General features: G+C 36.2%; 1 long non-coding RNA gene across 1 annotated transcript; it reads left to right on the forward strand.

Annotated features, from left to right (window-relative positions):
- Positions 1-6494: 6494 nt before the first annotated feature.
- On the forward strand, positions 6495-8430 carry LOC755132. Its single transcript, XR_143792.2, has 2 exons — positions 6495-6610; positions 7527-8430. It is a non-coding gene; the product is annotated as an uncharacterized LOC755132 (long non-coding RNA).
- Positions 8431-19001: the final 10571 nt, after the last annotated feature.

The raw sequence follows: 19001 nt of genomic DNA on the forward strand, positions 1-19001 counted from the left end.
ATTTCATTAATTAATTTGGGTGATTCGTTGGTTGTTGTTATGATTGACTGACTTACTGATTGATCGACTAAATTATATGTTGGTTGGTTGAATTTGTTATTTTATGGTTGTTTGTTTTAAAGATTGAATTAACGATTGATTGGTTGGTATTTTTGAAGTAACGGCTTGATTTCTTAATAATTGATTGAACGATGGATTGATTGAATGAATGATCGGTTGGTTTGTTAGTTGGTTGGTTGATTTCTTTATTGATTGATTGATTGTTTGTTTAATATATTAAATTGTCAATTGATTGGTTGGTTGGTTAGTTGGTTGAAATATGAGAATTCTAAAGCTATGCGAATCTCAAATGGGCAATTTTGTCAGTGGATTGTGACATATTCATGGACAACTCTTTCTTTTGTCGTGTACAAAAAATATAATAAATTTCTGTTTTTATTTTATTTCACCAAAGTGCTTTCATTGCGGCACTACTTAAAATATATAATGGTTGGCATATTATTATATGTCCTTAAAAAAGAAAGGATAATCCTGATTCATGCATTTTTAAGGAAAAAAAAGATTTTGTTGTCATTTTATAACAAACATATTGCTCCGGTTGTCTCATTTTCGCCAGCACAAACGTAGGCTAGTTCGCGTATATAGCAGACGGCAATCGGCGGATCAGACGACACTTGATAGTGATTTTGTATGTGAGATTGCTTTGCTAAATATAAAATACAAGAATCTTTTCCATATATTTAAACTATCATTGATATCTGATAATTAAATAGTTAGTAAGATAAACCTACCAAAGTACATAATACAATGAAATACTTGACTGAAAGTAGGGGAGTTTGGTGCGGTGCACAATTGCACCCCTCTGTTAATAACTGAATAGTTCATGGTGTTCATGAATATTCATGTTTTGCTTACCTCGGCAAAATGCTTGCCTATACTAAATGGAAAAATTACGGTGGGGGTTGGATTAAATTGACATAATGAACAAATCAGAACTGATCTATGATAATTCATGCTTCTTATCCTTCGTGTGCTTGACTTATAACCATACAATCGCGTGGTAAATTGATTCCAAAGTTCGACTTGTTGTACATGTGTTATATAGGCAATGGCGAGCTTGCTACCTATTTTGATCAAATTACGGTGGGTGAACTTTCAAAAGTCAATGGGACATGAGGGGTCCAATGAAAGAGCAAGTGATAACGTACGTCGGGGTGGATGTGCTTTTCGTTTAAACAAAAAATTAATTTTTAACGATTTGTTTGGGTAAAAGTCCATAGGCTAACGTACATGTTAGGCTGCTGCAATCTGCCGATAGGGGGCGTTCTCAAATGAGACTAAACGGAGCTATATGTTAGGGAAACATAATGCCTGGTGTAAATGTCGTTGGAATACATTTTAGGACCCCAAATTAAAGGGGGAGGTAGCAGTCATATTGGCCCAAATTCACAAAGGAGATTTGTTGACAAACCTAGGTTTATGTGCGTTATAATTATGACGCATTTTGGCGCGTTTCAAACCTAGGTGTGTATACAAATTCGACGCGTCATATGACGCACATAAACCTAGGTTTGTCAACAAACCTCCTTCATGAATTCGGGCCATTGTGTTCCAGGAGTTACAAACAAACTGACTGAACGCATACGGGCAATAGAGGGGGCTCCAACCTATGTAGGATCTCTATACCTTATGAAAAACAGTAGTGGAGGCTTTCAATGAAGGTATTGAAACATAAATGTTATCCTACTCACAGAGAAAGGGGGTAATTACACTAATTGAGAAAGAAGGCAAAGACCCTTTGCGCATGAAAAACTATAGGCCAATTACTTTCTTAAATGTAGATCATAAAATATTGTCAAAAGTATTAGCTGCAAGGGTTAAAGTGGTATTTGGGGATATTATTCATCACGATCAGGTGGGCTATGTTAAACATCAGAATATTGGGGAAGCGTTTCGGTTAATTGATCATACTTTCTTTCAATCATCATCTCAGCCATTATGTTTTTTAATTGCCGTAGACTTTGAAAACGTATTAGACTGCATTTCCCATGAACTTAAAGCTTCAGAACATTCGGGGTTTGGTAATATTCTGTGTTCTCGGGTAAAAATCCTTTACAATAATGTTAGCGGTTGCGTGATGAACGCGGGACACTCAACAAGATATTTTGAAGTGAATAGAAGAGTAAGACAAGGTGACCCTTAATCTCCATATTTATTTGTAATAGTTATCGAATTACTGGCTCGTTATATTAGGAAAGATGGGAGTATTGAAGGAGTAGGATTTGGGAGTAGAGAAATACAACAAGTGTTGTATGCAAATGATATAACATTGTTTTTAAAAGAAACGGATTCCATTAATGGAGTGGAGAGAGCTTTTCAAAAATGTTGACAAATTAAGTGGATTGAAGATAAATATGGATAAGACAAATTTCATGTGGTTGGGATAGGAAAGTGATAGGCTGGGTCAACCTCTGTTCGGACATTGGGGACAACATATACAAATCCTAGGGGTATATTTCGCACGTTATTCCAAAATAAAAAATGATTTGAACCATGACAACATTTTGAGCAAAATCAAAAGACTAATCGGTATGTGGAAGCAAGGAGATTTAACGATGTTTGGTAAAATTAAATTGTTGAAAATATATGTATATTCAAGACTTCATTATATTTCGTCTCTTATGACAGTCCCACCGAGCACTTTTAAAGAAATCGAAAACAAATTTTAAAACAAATATTTGGGTAGGGATAGACTGAATAAAACGGAAAATATTATATCAAAATTACAGAGTAACAAACTCCAAGGTATTTGTCAAGACTCAGAGAATAATGTGGATCAAACGGTTGCTCTATGAAGAAAAGTATTCAGGTCGGAAAGTCTGATATAAATACGATGGATTTGAATGGTATACCATTGTTTTATAAAGACATGTTGAAAGCATAGCAAGAATTAGATAAGTGAAGATATTTTGGAGAAAATAAGAATAATCCGGTTATATTAAATAATAAGTATATATGTCTCATCAATCAAACATTTTTGGACGTCGAATCATTTCAGAAAAGTATACTTGAAGCATCAGATATAATCGCCAGAGGTTATTTAAAACCATTCTTTAACATTCTTATAATTCGGGTTTTGCAACTGAAAGCTTGCTTGGAATTCAAAAGATCTTTTCAGCAATCAGAGAAGAATGGATTCAAAGTGATTTTATGGAAGTGGACACTGAAAATTTGAAATAAAATTGATGGAGGCACGATAGCTCAGTTGGTAGAGCAGTGGTCTCGTAATCCGGCGACCCGGGTTCGAAACCAAGACGATGCGCTAGTGCCCTTTGGTAAGGCATTAATCCTCACTACCAGTTCCCTCGGAGAGGACCTAAAGCCGTCGGCCGTCTGGTTGCTTACGTACGAGCATTAATGCTTTCTTAGCAGTGAGGTAAAATAACCATCAATAATAATGATATTTGGACGTTTACAGAAACTTTGTGACATAAAGTCTAGGCGGTTAAATGATGACTTCATTGAAGAATTTAAAAAAAAATACATATTACATGTTACGGTTACGGTTACTGTCAATATGATCTTGAAATGAGGAAATTGAAAGAAACATTCACAAGGATGAAATGTGCAATGTAATGTAATAAACAAAGAGAGTTTCAATACAAACAATTACAAGGGGCTGTATATACGAAAAGAGCGCTCTTCAAATTTGGTTGAGTCAGACCATTTTTTCTTTTTGTAGACAATAAGCAGAGACATACCAACATTATTTTTTATATAGATTGTCTTAAAGTTAAACAGTTATGGCAGGAGGTAATTAAAAAGTTACAATTAATCGAAGTTCACAGTGCTGATTGGAAACACATTTTGTGGGGAATATCCAGCAATACTGCTAGAATATTTGTGATAAATTGTATCATATTTCTTGTAAAGTATATCATTTTTATTTCCAGAAAACAAGGAACTCTGCCATTCGTACAGAAAGTAAAACACTGTGCTGAAAGATTACAGGGACGAGAAATGGGAACAAATCGATGCATTTTTACTTTAATGGATGTTTTTTTTCTTCTTCTCTCTCTTGTACAGGTGGACAAACCGGAACAGGTTGCATGTAGTGTGTGTGTGTTGGTGTGGAAGGGGTGTGCTGTGGGTGTGCTAGAGGGGGGGGGGGGGGTGTCATGAATTTGTTCAGTATGTGTGTGTGCGAGTGTGTGATTGGGTGGGACTAATTGTATTTTCATACCTTCCTTCATTGGTACTTTGATTATAAACTGTTATATGAAAAAATATATATACAATTATGTATAATTTGACCTTTTTCTATGTTCATTGTTCATTAATTATTGCTGTAATTTATGAGAAGTGTCTTGTATTAAGTATTGTGATAATTTCTTGTAATGTGAATTTATGAAGAAGGAAATAAAATATAATTAAACAAATATATAATAATAATGAATTGGGTGAGATTACATGTATGTAACTTTATACCTTCCTTTAATATTGTTATTTTGATTATAAACTGTTGTAGGAAAGAAATAAATGTACAATCATGTATAATTTGAGATTTTTCTCAAATGCGGGTTCAATAAACTATTCACCGGGGAATTCCGCATAAATAACTGTATTGTTGTTTTCATTTCCGTTCTTCGTTCTTGTTTAATCTCAATCAATTGGGTTCGATGTTCGAGCACAATCTCTCTCTCTCTCTCTCTCTCTCTTTCTCCTTTTCTCTCTCTCTTTCTCTCTCCCTCTCTCTCTCTCTCTCTCTTTATTTCTCTATCTTCTCTCTGTTCAACCTTATCCTTCTGCATTCATTCTTTCTTCCTATTCTCCTTCATCTTTGGGAAACATCAGTCTAGTCGTCTCTTGTAGTGTCTAGTCTTGTGTAGTCTTGCTTTATAAGCACCGTTTGATTATTATTATTATTATTAGTAGTAGTAGTAGTAATAGTAGTAGTAGTAGTAGTAGTAGTCATAGTAGTAGTAGTAGTAGTAGTAGTAGTAGTAGTAGTAGTAGTAGTAGTAGTAGTAGTATCCAGGGCTACATTATTACGGTAGAATTACGTGGGGTTGAGGCTTCGGGGGAGGGGGGGGGGGAGCATTTGGTGTGAGTAAGAAGTATGACCTTGTTGTAATATCAAACGATTATCATATTGTTTTTTTGTAATCATTAGTGCCAAGTGGGGTTTTCCATGATCTGTTAAAATACATACAAACGCACCTTAACGGCAAGTGCAGTCACACGCTATATTCTATATTTATCACAGGCATTTGTATGTTTGATTGTCTGTGGGTTTTCCCACCGTATATTCAAGGCAGAGTCGATGCATCTGGGTATATTAGACATGTTTAACATGCAAAGAGGGTTGTAGAATGCTTGAGCGCTTTATTCTGTCAGAATCAGAGAAACATATTATGCTGTAATCAGCTCTTTGTCTTTTAATTTCAACAAATATAACATGAATAGGGGGCACTTTATATTAGTTTGGATTATGTTTTAATCATCACGGGATAACACTAGGCAAACCATGGTGGCCAGAAATTCGTTTGTTGTAGAAAGAATTGCCACCCTGCATGCCAGGGCTTAACTTCGTTAACTAGGTTATTGTCGAGTTTAGTGTAACTGAATTAGTTCGAATGCCCCTTGCACTGTATGGTACATGTCTTATTATGGTTTCAATTTATTGATATGGTATTTTATTCAATGTAAAACACGGACAAATTAATCTGTGTACTTTTATGTTTCTGTTGTTCTTTAAAATTCAAGGCATTAATTTCAATTTTAACGTACTTAACGTAGCATTGAGGAATACGCAATCCTCGCGATGTAGAATTACTTATGCATTTATCGAGAAAGACAATGTGTTTTCTTTCATGTTAGATTTAAACAAAATCGTATATTTGATCTCTACTCAACTGAATTATTCAAACAAAGATAAAATATGATTTATTATTACAATGTATTTGGGGTTTTCAACTGTTTGTTTTAGGCACAATCTGCATCGAAATGATGAGAAATGTTAACGATAAACAGTAAATAGCGTTCTGAAACAGGTGTATCTAAGTTTCAGATCTTACTAATAGCTTTCCAATGTTCTCATGACGTTGCTCCATCTTATCTGCAACAGTGATTTATAAAATATAAAACGGTTAGAAATTTGAAGTCACCACTATAGATATATTGACTGTTATGGGAGGTATCGCTGTCTATATAGGATCAAGGGGACGTTACATCCAACAATTCAAAACTACATTATCCCTTTAAAATTGTTTCCACAATTACAGCAGATGACGATGACGAAGCTTTTTTGCCCTGGGAGATAAGTATGCACTCGTTTCTGATTGGTCGATCATACAGCTGATGGGGTCTCTGATTGGCCAAGTAAAGTTGGGATTCCCAAAGAGTGGGTGGGGGCACCATTAATTATTTTGATGCAGTATAAGTATACGCGTCTGCGTCTTGGGCGCCACACTTTTCATTAGTATCTTCAGAGCAGTTTGAAGGAGCCATTCTAGCTCAGTATGCATTCAGCATTGAATTCTTTCATTTTGAAAAACGGAAGTCTTGATAGATTTCATTCGGCATCATCTGAAGCAGATTGTCTGCACAGGTAAGAGTACATTTTCTTGCTCATAATTTAATACCGGGGCGGATGCATGACTCCCATGACGCCTCGGAGAAGGCTTTAAATTCTAACGCTAATAAAACTGCTGCAATACAGGTAATTATTTATTCCGCGAACCCTAGTCTACTCGTTATTTTCCATGTTTTTAAAGGAATAGCAGTCTCCCTAAAGTATTTGCATAGTTCCCCAAGGTTTTTATTGGCCAAATGATGACTTTTGGAGCAGTTCTGGTGCACTCTACTTTTGGTGTTGCTCGCCGAACTACTACATTTCTTTCTTAATATCCTTTGTTTCATGAAATAACATTTCCATAATGTTAAATTTGTTATTAATTTTAAAAATGTGCACCAAACGAGGCATTACAAATGACGACACGAAGAAAAATTTAGTAAGGACATATACCCTTAAAGTGTAAAAATGTACACGATAACAGTGCGAATTGGATCGCGATGCAAAGATTGATTTTTGGGGTGGCGACCATTCATACACAATTACTCGCTCCACGGCAAAAAACATCCGAACTGCGCATGCTTGAATCTCGACGATGTATGCGCGCTAGGAATCCTGGGATTAAATTAATCGATTTTTGATTCTCAATACCAATCACACAAACTATCGTGATTATTCTGAAAAATCGCAAGAAGTACTGCGAATTGGATCACGATGCGAATCGCGAAGATCAGTGAAATTATTCTGTCCACACACGCAAACAAAAAAAGATTTTCGATTTTTTTTTTTTTTTTTTTTTTAAATCTCACTTTTTTTTCTGTATGTGTAAACGTCCCTTATTGTTTGATCTCAAACGTATTCTTGTATATGCAACACATGATTACTAACTAATCTCTGTGTAATTTTTATAAACAAAAATATCGCGACAATTTTCTCTCCAATTGTTTGACAGATACAATATGTCACCAAACGAGTTCTCCTCTCAGACGAGTGGTACGGGACCTAGCCGTATTGACGGCGGTGGAGGCGAGGTGTAGACCCGCTGGCTAAACCTTCTACATGCACCAGTCCGGAGATCTAGCTACGTCGTTGATCGAGGCCAACTTATAGCCAATCAGCGATGGACAGACGGTCAGACGGAAGGAAGGGGGAATAGCCAGCAAAATGTCTACAATTTGTTACTTCAACTACTGTTTTAAATTAACATTTCACCTCATAGACGCTGAATTTATATTTAATATTTATAATTATTTAATATGCTATACGCATTAGCATTGTTTAAGCGGTCCTAATAAATACATTACGGAACAAATTGTACAGCGCTTTTTACCTGCAAGGGTTTATTATATGCGCTTTACCAGATACCCTTAGGAGTTTATAACGCATTTTGGTATGCTTTACATTCCTGCTTCTTTTTTCAATTAATAATATACTGATGAGAATTATTGTATTGCTTCGTAAAAATCAAAGTATTTACTGTTGACTCTATAATTAATGTAAGTTAATTTCATTTCATTTTGACAGTCGCCCTATGCGACTACCCCCTCTTTGCCAGCTTATTTAGTGGACCTCTTTGAAAACCAACTTTTGTCGAAAGGGCTCATCCACCCAATTTATGTTGTGAATGAATAATTGGATAAACATTACTTTAATTCTTTTGAAGAGGGTATATTCATTATACTAAAAGTCGTGGGTATTAATGCATATAACATCGGATACAAAGTCGAATTGATCAATGCTAATTTTTTTTTCTCGCAATTATGTTAAAGATACTAACAAGGAGCTGGAACTACAATACCATGATACAACGAATTTGTAAACATGTGAAGTGCGACTAAAAAGGCCTCGAAAAAAAATTGGATGAATGTCTGTTTTATTTTCTTTAAACCTAATTTATTTTTGATTGATTGATTGATTGACTGATTGATTTGATTGATTGGTAGGTAGCTTGATTGATTTTCTCGTTTCATTGATAATTGGTTGGTTGAGTTGTTGTATTGACTGACTGACTGATTGGTCGATTGAAAGATCTTTTGGTTGGTTGATTTTGTTATTGATTGAATGTTTGTTTTTTTATAAGTAGAATTTTTCGATTGATTGGTTGGTTTTTTTTTTTTTTTAGTAACTGATTGATTCTTTGATTGATTGATTGATTAAATAAATGAATGATCGTTTTTCCATTTTTTTTAAATAGGCTTTTAATCTCTTCTCTCATAAAGAAAATTGTACATAATTTATAACATTGTATACAAAATTACAAAATAATCTTCACATAAGTCTAAATTAATTGCAAGTAAACTATAACATTCCCATGCAAGGTTATAAATGAATTAAGTTACACATTTACAGATGAAAAATATTCACATAAACAAAGTTATATTTTCACATTTTAAACAAATCGCAAAAAAAAGTTTTTTGGATGGTTTCTTAATCGATTGATCAATTGTTTGATTTTTTTCTATTCATTGATTTTATTTCTCAAAGCTCCAATTCTTTTTCCTACATAACAAAGTTTATACAAAACTTCAACATAATTATAACAAAACTTGTTGTTTCATTTGATAAACAAACATAAATACAACATAATTCTTCGAATATTTCACAATGTATAGGACGAAAATATATCACAATCACATAATAGAAAGATATTACCGCATTAAACAGTTATTTCAACCCAAAAGCTAGAACAAAACAATGTTTTTTTCAGAAAAAGACTGAATATTTAAGAAAATATATATAAACAAAATAATGAGTTTCATAATTATCAACATACTATTATACAGACTTTAAATTTTGAGTTTTTTCTTTTATTAAAATACGAACTAACTTTCCTCGAAGGGCGCCTAACAACAACACTTTTGTTTTATCCTTGTTTACACGGAGTCCGGATAGTTTTGTAAAATTCTCTAACAGTTTTAATACTGTTGTTATGGAGTCCTCCTCTTGAACAAAAGGGGTCATTTCAACTGTATACATAACTTGCTGTACTTCCACCTCTCCAAAACTAATTCCTTTGACACCCTTATTATATCGTATATTATGTGGCAGTATTTCTATACATAAGATAAACAGATATGGAGATAGAGGATCCCCCAGTCTTACAACCATTTCCACATTAAAATAGACGGTCGACTTTCCTCCATTAAAGATACAATTTTGTGTATTTGTATACAGTATTTTCACCCATCTACGAAATTGCTGACCGAATCCAAAAGAACATAACGTTTTGTATAGAAACCTGCGCGACGCCGAGTGAAGGGCTTTCTCAAAGTCAATAGTTATCAGAAACCCTGCCATGTTGAGACGTATGGAAAACAACATCGTTAATTATTCTAATCGCTTCTCCTACAGTTCTTCCCTTTTTAAACCCTATTTGATTTATCAGAACAAAATCTTTCAAGATGTCTTTTATTCATGTGGCCTCTACTTTAATAAGAAACAATTTTATAATCGATATTGGCCTATATTTATTTTAAAAACTAAATGTTGATTTTCGCCCTCTTTAGCTTTTAAGATCATAATAACCTGTTTCTGTGATGCCGATAGAGACATAGGCTTCACTGAAGGCACCTATAGTAGTAAATCTTTTATGTCTGACCAAAATGTATTGTAAAATTCAACTGTTGGCCCATCATTCCCTGGTGATTTTTTTTTTCTTTATTTCTTTCGGAGCCGCAAAACATTCCTCTCCAAAGATCTCACCTTCACAATTTTCTATACTTTCCCTTTTCAATGTTGGTAGATCTTCAAAAAAATCCCTATCAGATGCAATTGTTTCTTCCAAGTCTTCCCAAGGGTAAAGTCTGGTGTAAAATGTTTTTATTTAGTGTAAAGGTAAAGACCAGTTATGGTCTTGCGATTGCATTGTGAAAGAAACGTTGTGGAATCGATCAGAAAAGGTTGATCATCTAGCATGTAGCATCTGCAAGGTTCTGGAATCATCAAAATGATAAGAAATTTGGCCCATTCTTCGTAAAGTTACAAGCACTATACACAGAAAGATGTATATGGGACTACCCTATATCTCTCACAGACCATGAGAGAAACAAATTTACCAAATATATGAATTAGTAGGCGGTTTCCCGGCAAATTTGTTATCATCATGTATTAGTCAAAACATATTCTTTCACATGATTGGTAATGAGAGCTTCCATTTCATTTTTTTGAAATTGGGGCGTTTCCAATACTGGTCTTTACCTTTAACATGTCTTTCTGCTATATTTTCTCCTCCCTCATTGACTAATTTCTTAATGATGCTTCTCCTTTTATTTGCATGCAACAGCTGACTATAATATCTTGTGTCTCTTTCCCCACTTTCATAATATGATGCCCGGGATCGAATTGTATGCCTTCATAAATATATTCATAACCGTCTGCGAGTTCTTTTTTCTTATTTTTTAATTCCTTAACTTTTTCTTCAGTCACTCCTTGAATAATAGTATGTTATAACTTTTCAATTTCTTTTCAAGAAATTCTCTTTTCTCTCTACGACCATGGCTAATCTCTTTGTAATGGCTTATGAAAAACTCCTTATTTTCACTTTCATATAGTCCCAAAGCACTCTCCTATCTTTAATTTCTAACTATTGTTCCTCCTTTAATCGGATAATCTCTTCTTTCATCTGTTTAACATATTCTACGTTTGCACACAAAGACTGTTGTTAAATTTCCAATAAGATCCCTTCTTTTCTATATTCTTTTCTGTTTTATCGTAGAAAAACAGAAAAATTGCTGAGAGGTCGGGTGCAAAAGAAATTATTATATCGCACATTATAACCCGCCCTTCCAGACATTCAGATATGAGCCAATGATCTAATCGACTTTCGAATATTAAATTGAATATTGTTGGTGAAAATTTTGTAAATGGGTTTCTTTCTCTCCATATATCTATTAAATGTAACTTTTCCATAAAATCGCTAGCTTCCTTACTTAATCTCTTTTGAGGGCCTTGCTTAACTTTTCCATTATAACCCATGATATAATTAATACTCCTATTTATCTTGTTCAAGCTTTTATGTAGTTCCCGTATCATTTGTATTACTTTTTTCCTCTTTATCCTAGGTCGTAAATTATACGTTACATAACAATATTCTACACCCTTGAATTTCAGTCTATTAATATCGTCTTGCTCTATGTATATATTAATTTAATTTTTGTTTGTGTAGGTCATTTTGAAACAATATGAGGGAAACAAAATGCCTGGTTAGACGTCGTTGGAATAAATGTTGCCAGAGCAATCGTCGGAAGACAAAAAAGGGTAGAGGGAGTAGTCACATTGTTGGCAATGAAGTGGCAAATAACTGATTAACTGACTGAACGCATACGGGCAACAGAGGGGGCTCCATCCTTCATTGGATCGGAGCCATCAATTTACAGATTTTGGCCAACTTGGTTTCACTTGGTCACAATGGCGTACGCAGGATTTTTTCAAGGGGGGGGGGGGTTAACATTTTGTAATCGTGCCCATTTTTTTATTTATTTTTTATTTTTTGGAGGGGGGGGGGGGGTAAGCGGACTCTATTTTTTTTGTTTTTTGGTCTCGAAATTTTGAAAATTTGACATTTTTTCTTCGTTGGTCGGGGGGGGGGGTTAGGTCACCTTCTTTAGGTCAGCCATGGGCATGATTTATTTATTTATTTATTGTATTATTTTTTTTTTATAATTAAAAAACCAAAAAACAAAGGGGGAGTTTAGGGGGGTTTTCCTAAAAAATACACACATTAAAATACCAAGGGGGGGGGGGTTTAACCCTAAATGGAGGAAAATAATATTGGTAAAAGGGGAAAAAAGGAAAAGAGAAAAAAAGAAAAAGAGGGAGTTTACATCAAGATTCACAGATGTATGTGGTAGTTGGATTTCAATTTGATATATGAAGATTAAAAAAAAAATCACATTTGAATATTGGGTGGCCAACTTGAGAAGACTCACGAGGTTTCCGGACAATATGAATAAGAATGTAAAATTAGCGAACTGGCCACTCTTTATTCATACGTTTATTCATACCAGGTCACTGAAGGTTATAATCAACGTTGAATGGAAGCGACAACAACAACAAAATCAACAAAATATAAAGGTTTCGTAATATTTAGGTGATACCGGTCATCGTTACATCGGGCTTAAATATTTCATAATGTTGATAATGTTGCAGAGGATACTTTTATTCATCCTATCCTATCCCGTACCCCGCTCCCCCTTCAATCCTTACCCTTCCTTAACCCCCTTTCTTTCCCCCTAATCTTTAGGAAACATCAGTCTAGTCTTGTCTTGTCACATCCAGGGATATATTATCACAATGTCAATGGAATTGAGTGTGGTTGAGGCTTCGGGGGGGGGGGGGGGTCATTTGGTTTATTGTTTTAGTGATATGACCTTGGTTATCAAACGCTTATCATAATTGGGGTTTTCCATGATCTATTCAAATACATAACAATCGCAAGGGTCATAGGCATCTGTAATGCATGTTTGATTGTGTGTGGGTTTTCCCAGCGTATATTCAAGGAAGAGTCGGCGCATCTTGGTATGTTAGACATGTTTACATGCAACACGGGTTGTAGAATGCTTGGGGTGCTTTATCCTGTTAGAATCAGAGAAACATATTATGCTGTATTCATCTATTTGTCTTCTCTGCATGTACGAACAAAATTATAACAATAAATATAACATCAATAGGGGCGCTTTATATTAGTTTGGATTATGTTTTAATCATTTCGGTATAACGCAAGGCAATCATAGTGGCTAGGAATTCATTTGTTTTGAAAGCAATGATTGCCACCGGCATGCCAGGGATTAACTTCGTTAACTATAGCTAGGTTACAATCGAGTTTTAGTATAATATAATTAGTTCGAATACATTTTACACTCTATGGTACATGTCTTATTATGGTTTTAATTAATTGATATGGTATTTATTTTATGAGAAATTACTACAATTCGAATCTTTATTCCCACTTTAAAATTTCCCAATCTACGAGTATAATGAAGTGTATAATTTCTTACATCGAGCCGACCCGGCCACGGTGGATTCAATAACATGTCTGATCATTATGGTGGCCCTGAAGGGACATCGCGAATAGACTAAATCGTGAAAAATATGCGATAAAATTCACGATATCGTCAATTTTATCGCATATTTTTCACGAAGAAATTCACGAAATTGACGATATCGTGAACTTTATCGTGAACTTTTCACGATGAAATTGACGATATCGTGAATTTTATCGTGAAAAGTTCACGATATAAAGTTCACGATATCGTCAATTTTATCGTGTACTCTATCGTGTACTCTATCGTGTACTCTCCTGACGGCCGCTTCGTAAACAAAACCAGCCCTAGCTGGGGGAGACAGAGAGAAGGAAAAAAGGGAAAGGGAAAGAGAAGATAAAAGGAAAGAAAGAATAATAAGAAGAAAAGAGGGAAACGGGGGGGGCGAAGGGCTCTTGCCTCCTCCTCACTCCCCCCCCCCCCCCCTCCCCGCCAAAAAATAAATCAGAGAGAGAGAGAGAAGGGAAAGGGAAAGGGAAAGAGAAGATAAAAGGAAAGAAAGAAGAGGAAGAAGAAGAAAAGAGGAAAACGGGGGAAGGGCGAAGGACTCTTGCCCCCCCCCCTCCCCCCGCCAAAAAATGAATCAGAGAGAGAGAGAGAAGGGAAAGGGAAAGGGAAAGAGAAGATAAAAGGAAAGAAAGAAGAGGAAGAAGAAGAAAAGAGGGAAACGGGAGCAAAGGGCTTTTGCCTCGTCCCCCCGCCCCCCGCCAAAAAATAAATAAGAGAGAGAGAGAGAGAAGGAAAGGGAAAGAGAAGAAAGAAAGAGAAAAACGAAAAAGAGGGAGAATAGGAAAGAAAGGAAAAGAAAGAAAAGAAAGGAAGCAAGAGCCCTTCGCCCCTGTTTCCCTCTTTTCTTATTCTTTTTCCTCTTCTTTCTTTCCTTTTATATTTTCTTTCCCTCTCCCTTCTCTTTCCCTTTATGGCGGGAGGGGGGAGGGGGAGGTAAGAGCCTTTCGCCCTTCCCCCGTTTCCCTCTTTCCGTCTTCTTCTTCTTTCTTTCCTTTTATATTTTCTTTCCCTTTCCCTTTCCCTTCTCTCTATCTCTCTCTCTCTCTCTCCTATTTATTTGTTGGCGCAGGAGGGGGGAGGAGGCAAGAGCCCCTCTTTTCTTCTTATTCTTCTTCCTTTCCTTTTTTATTCTCTTTCCCTTTCCCTTCTCTCTCTCTCTCTCTCTTATTTATTTTTTGGGCGGGGGGATGCAAGAGCCCTTCGCCCCGTTTCCCTCTTTTCTTCTTCTTCTTCCTCTTCTTTCTTTCCTTTATCTTCTCTTTCCCTTTCCCTTTCCCTTCTCTTTCTATCTCTTATTTATTTTTTTGGCGGGGGTGGGGAGGGAGGAGGCAAGAGCCCTTCGCCCTTCCCCCGTTTCCCTCTTTCCTTCTTATTCCTCTTCTTTCTTTCCTTTTATATTTTCTTTCCCTTTCCCTTCTCTCTCTTATTTATTTTTGGCGGGGGGGGGGGGGGAGGAGGCAAGAGCCCTTCGCCCTTCCCCTGTTTCCCTCTTATTCCTCTTCTTTCTTTCCCTTTCCCTTCTCTCTCTCTCTCTCTCTCTCTCTTATTAATTTTTTTGGCGGGGGGGGGGGGAGGTAAGAGCCTTTCGCCCTTCCCCCGTTTCCCTCTTTCCTTCTTCCTCTTCTTTCTTTCCTTTTATATTTTCTTTCCCTTTCCCTTTCCCTTCTCTCTCTCCTTATTTATTTTTTGGCGGGGGGGGGGGAGTGAGGAGGAGGCAAGAACCCTTCGCCCCCCCCCGTTTCCCTCTTTTCTTCTTATTATTCTTTCTTTCCTTTTATCTTCTCTTTCCCTTTCCCTTTTTCCCTTCTCTCTGTCTCCCCCAGCTAGGGCTGGTTTTGTTTACGAAGCGCCCGTCAGGAGAGTACACGATAGAGTACACGATAAAATTGACGATATCGTGAACTTTATATCGTGAACTTTTCACGATAAAATTCACGATATCGTCAATTTCATCGTGAAAAGTTCACGGTAAAGTTCACGATATCGTCAATTTCGTGAATTTCTTCGTGAAAAATATGCGATAAAATTGACGATATCGTGAATTTTATCGCATATTTTTCACGATTTAGTCTATTCGCGATGTCCCTTCAGGGCCACCATAGTTTTTGCATTTAAAGAAAACAACTGGTTTGTATATCTCGCAAATTTAGATGATTCTATATTGCTTTGATATGATTTTTTAAATATTTTTTTTGTTGTTTCTTTTGTTTCGTTTAGTTTTTTTTCTTCAAATAAATATTTTTTAAATCAATTGTTATTCATAGTAGAGCTATTCCCAGTGGCGTAGCCAAGACTGTTTCAGATGGTGCACAGGGGTCATCGCTTTCCTGCAGGAGGGGACCAAAATCTTTATTTCATTCCACTTTTTGCGGGGGACGGGGCTCCTGAATGGGACCGGAAACTTGTAGGGTAGGGATAAACAGCCCCTGCTGCAGGAGGAGGCAAGAACCCTTCGCCCCCCCCCCCCCCGTTTCCCTCTTTTCTTCTTATTATTCTTTCTTTCCTTTTATCTTCTCTTTCCCTTTCCCTTTTTCCCTTCTCTCTGTCTCCCCCAGCTAGGGCTGGTTTTGTTTACGAAGCGCCCGTCAGGAGAGTACACGATAGAGTACACGATAAAATTGACGATATCGTGAACTTTATATCGTGAACTTTTCACGATAAAATTCACGATATCGTCAATTTCATCGTGAAAAGTTCACGGTAAAGTTCACGATATCGTCAATTTCGTGAATTTCTTCGTGAAAAATATGCGATAAAATTGACGATATCGTGAATTTTATCGCATATTTTTCACGATTTAGTCTATTCGCGATGTCCCTTCAGGGCCACCATAGATCATGCCTGGTAAATTCCCTTATCTATGAACATGATGAAATCAACAGCGAAGGGTGGGAACATTTTTATTGTTACAAATTTCCAGCCCCCTGTTTGAGCAGATGGCGATCGATGACGAAGCTATTTTGCCCTGGGAGATAAGCACGCTCTCGTTTCTGATTGGTCGATCATACGACCGGCGGGGTCTCTGATTGGCCAAGTAAAGCTGGGATTTCCAAAGAGTGGGTGGGGCATCATTAATTGGATGCCTATAAGAATACGCGACTGCGTCTTTGACGCCATTATCTCAAGTAGGTCTATGCTGATACTGATAAAAGAACGTAACTTTAATCGTACCTGCCTGTCGCTTAGTCACGCATTTTCAAGGAACCATCTCTCACGATGCTCTCAGCCAACAAATTCATTTTGAAAAACAGAAGTCTTGATAGATTTCATTCGGCATCATCTGAAACAGGTTGTCTGCACAGGTAAGAGTACATTTTCTTGCTCATAATGTAATACGGGGGCGGATACAGGATTAGTTAATTACAAAACAATGCCGAACAATTTCTGACTGAGAAAACTGGCGGAAGGGGGTTTAATATATTTATATATACATTAAAATACATATGAATAAAAAGATAAATGCAGGGAAAAACTAGTCTTATTGTGGGAACCCTTGGACATCATTGTACTCTGCAACAAGCATGATTCGCATCCATCACTGTTTTCTGTTCTGAGCATTTTTGAGAATATTATATACGTATTAGGCCCGTTCACACATAACACTTAGTGCGATTTGGATCGCAATGCAAAGGTCTATTTCGTGTTTGCGACCGTTAACACATGTCGATTTAGTGCGAATTGGATCGCGATGCAAAGATTGATGTTGTTGTTGTTGTTTTTTTTTTGGGGGGGGGGTGACCATTCACACACAGGGAGAATACTCGCTCGACGACAAGAACGTCCGAATGCTGCGCATGCGTGAATCTCGACGATATATGCGCGCTTGGAATCCTGGGATTAAATAAATCGACTTCTGAATTTCAATACCATTCACACAAAGTATCGCGATTATTCTGAACAAATCGAAAGGCTTACTGCGAATTGGAATCGCGAAGATAAGTGAAATTATTCTGTCCACACACGCAAAAAAAAATGATTTTCAATTTTTTATTTTTTTTTTTATTTTTAAATCTCACTTTTTCTGTAGGTGTAAACCTCCCTTATTGTTTGATTTCAAACGTATTCTTGTATATGCACCACATGATAACTAACTAATCTCTGTGTAATTTTTATAAACAAAAATATCACGACAATTTTCCCTCCAATTGTTTGACAGATACAATATGTCACCAAACGAGGAGTAGACCCGCTATGGCTAAACCTTCTACATGCACCGGTCCGGAGATCTAGCTATGGAGTTGATCGAGGCCAATATGTAGCTAATGAGCGACGGACAGACGGACAGACGGTCAGACGGAAGGAAGGGGGAATCGCCAGCAAGATGTCTACAATTTGTTACTTAAGCTATTGTTTTAAAGTAACATTTCAGATTTATATTTCATGTTTAAATTTTGTTGAGGGAAAAATAGTTTGAAATCCCTGTTGAGGGAAAAATAATTTGGAATCCCTGTTGGAGGATACATATTTTGGAATACCTATAGAGGGAAAAAGATTTTGGAATCCATGAGAGGGGACAAGATTTTCAAATCCCTGTGGAGGGAAAGATAATTTGGAATCCCTGTGCAGGGAAAGATAATTTGGAATCCCTGTGGAGGGAAAAATAATTTGGAATCCCTGTTGAGGGGTAAATAATTTGGAATCCCTGTTGAGGGGAAAATAATTTGGAATCCCTCTTGAGGGAAAGATAATTTGGAATCCCTGTGGATCAAAGTCAACTTCTGTTGAAAGGGCTGTTGGTAGTAAATAAATAAACTAACATTACTTTGATTCTTTTGAAGAGTGTATATTCATGAAATTGTAAGACGTGGGTATCAATGCATATTATATCGGATACAAAGGCGAATTGTACTTGTGATAATTTGTTTCTCAAAAATTCTAAAGTAATTTAAGGAGCTGGAACTCCAATACCATGATACAACGAATTTGTAAACATGTGAAGTGCGACTAAAAAATGCCTCGAAAAAAATTGAATGAATGTCTGTTTTATTTTCTTTAAACCTAATTTATTTTTGATTGATTGATTGATTGACTGATTGATTTGATTGATTGGTAGGTAGCTTGATTGATTTTTCGTGTCATTGATAATTGGGTGGTTGGGTTGTTGTATTGACTGACTGACTGATATATAGATTGGAAGATTGCTTGGTTGGTTGATTTTGTAATTGATTGGTTGTTTGTTTTATAGACTGAATTTTTCGACTGATTAGTTAGTTGTTGTTGGGTTCTTTACTAACTGACTGATTCCTTGATTGATTGATTGATTGATTAAATGAATGATCGGTTGGTTTGTTGGTTGGATGATTTCTTTTTTGATTGATCAATCGTTTGATATATTATATTTCCGATTAGTTTTGTTGTTGGTATGTTGGTTGATATTC

This window comes from Strongylocentrotus purpuratus, unplaced genomic scaffold, assembly GCF_000002235.5.
Source record: "Strongylocentrotus purpuratus isolate Spur 01 unplaced genomic scaffold, Spur_5.0 spur5_scaffold_19, whole genome shotgun sequence".
NCBI lineage: Eukaryota > Metazoa > Echinodermata > Echinoidea > Camarodonta > Strongylocentrotidae > Strongylocentrotus > Strongylocentrotus purpuratus.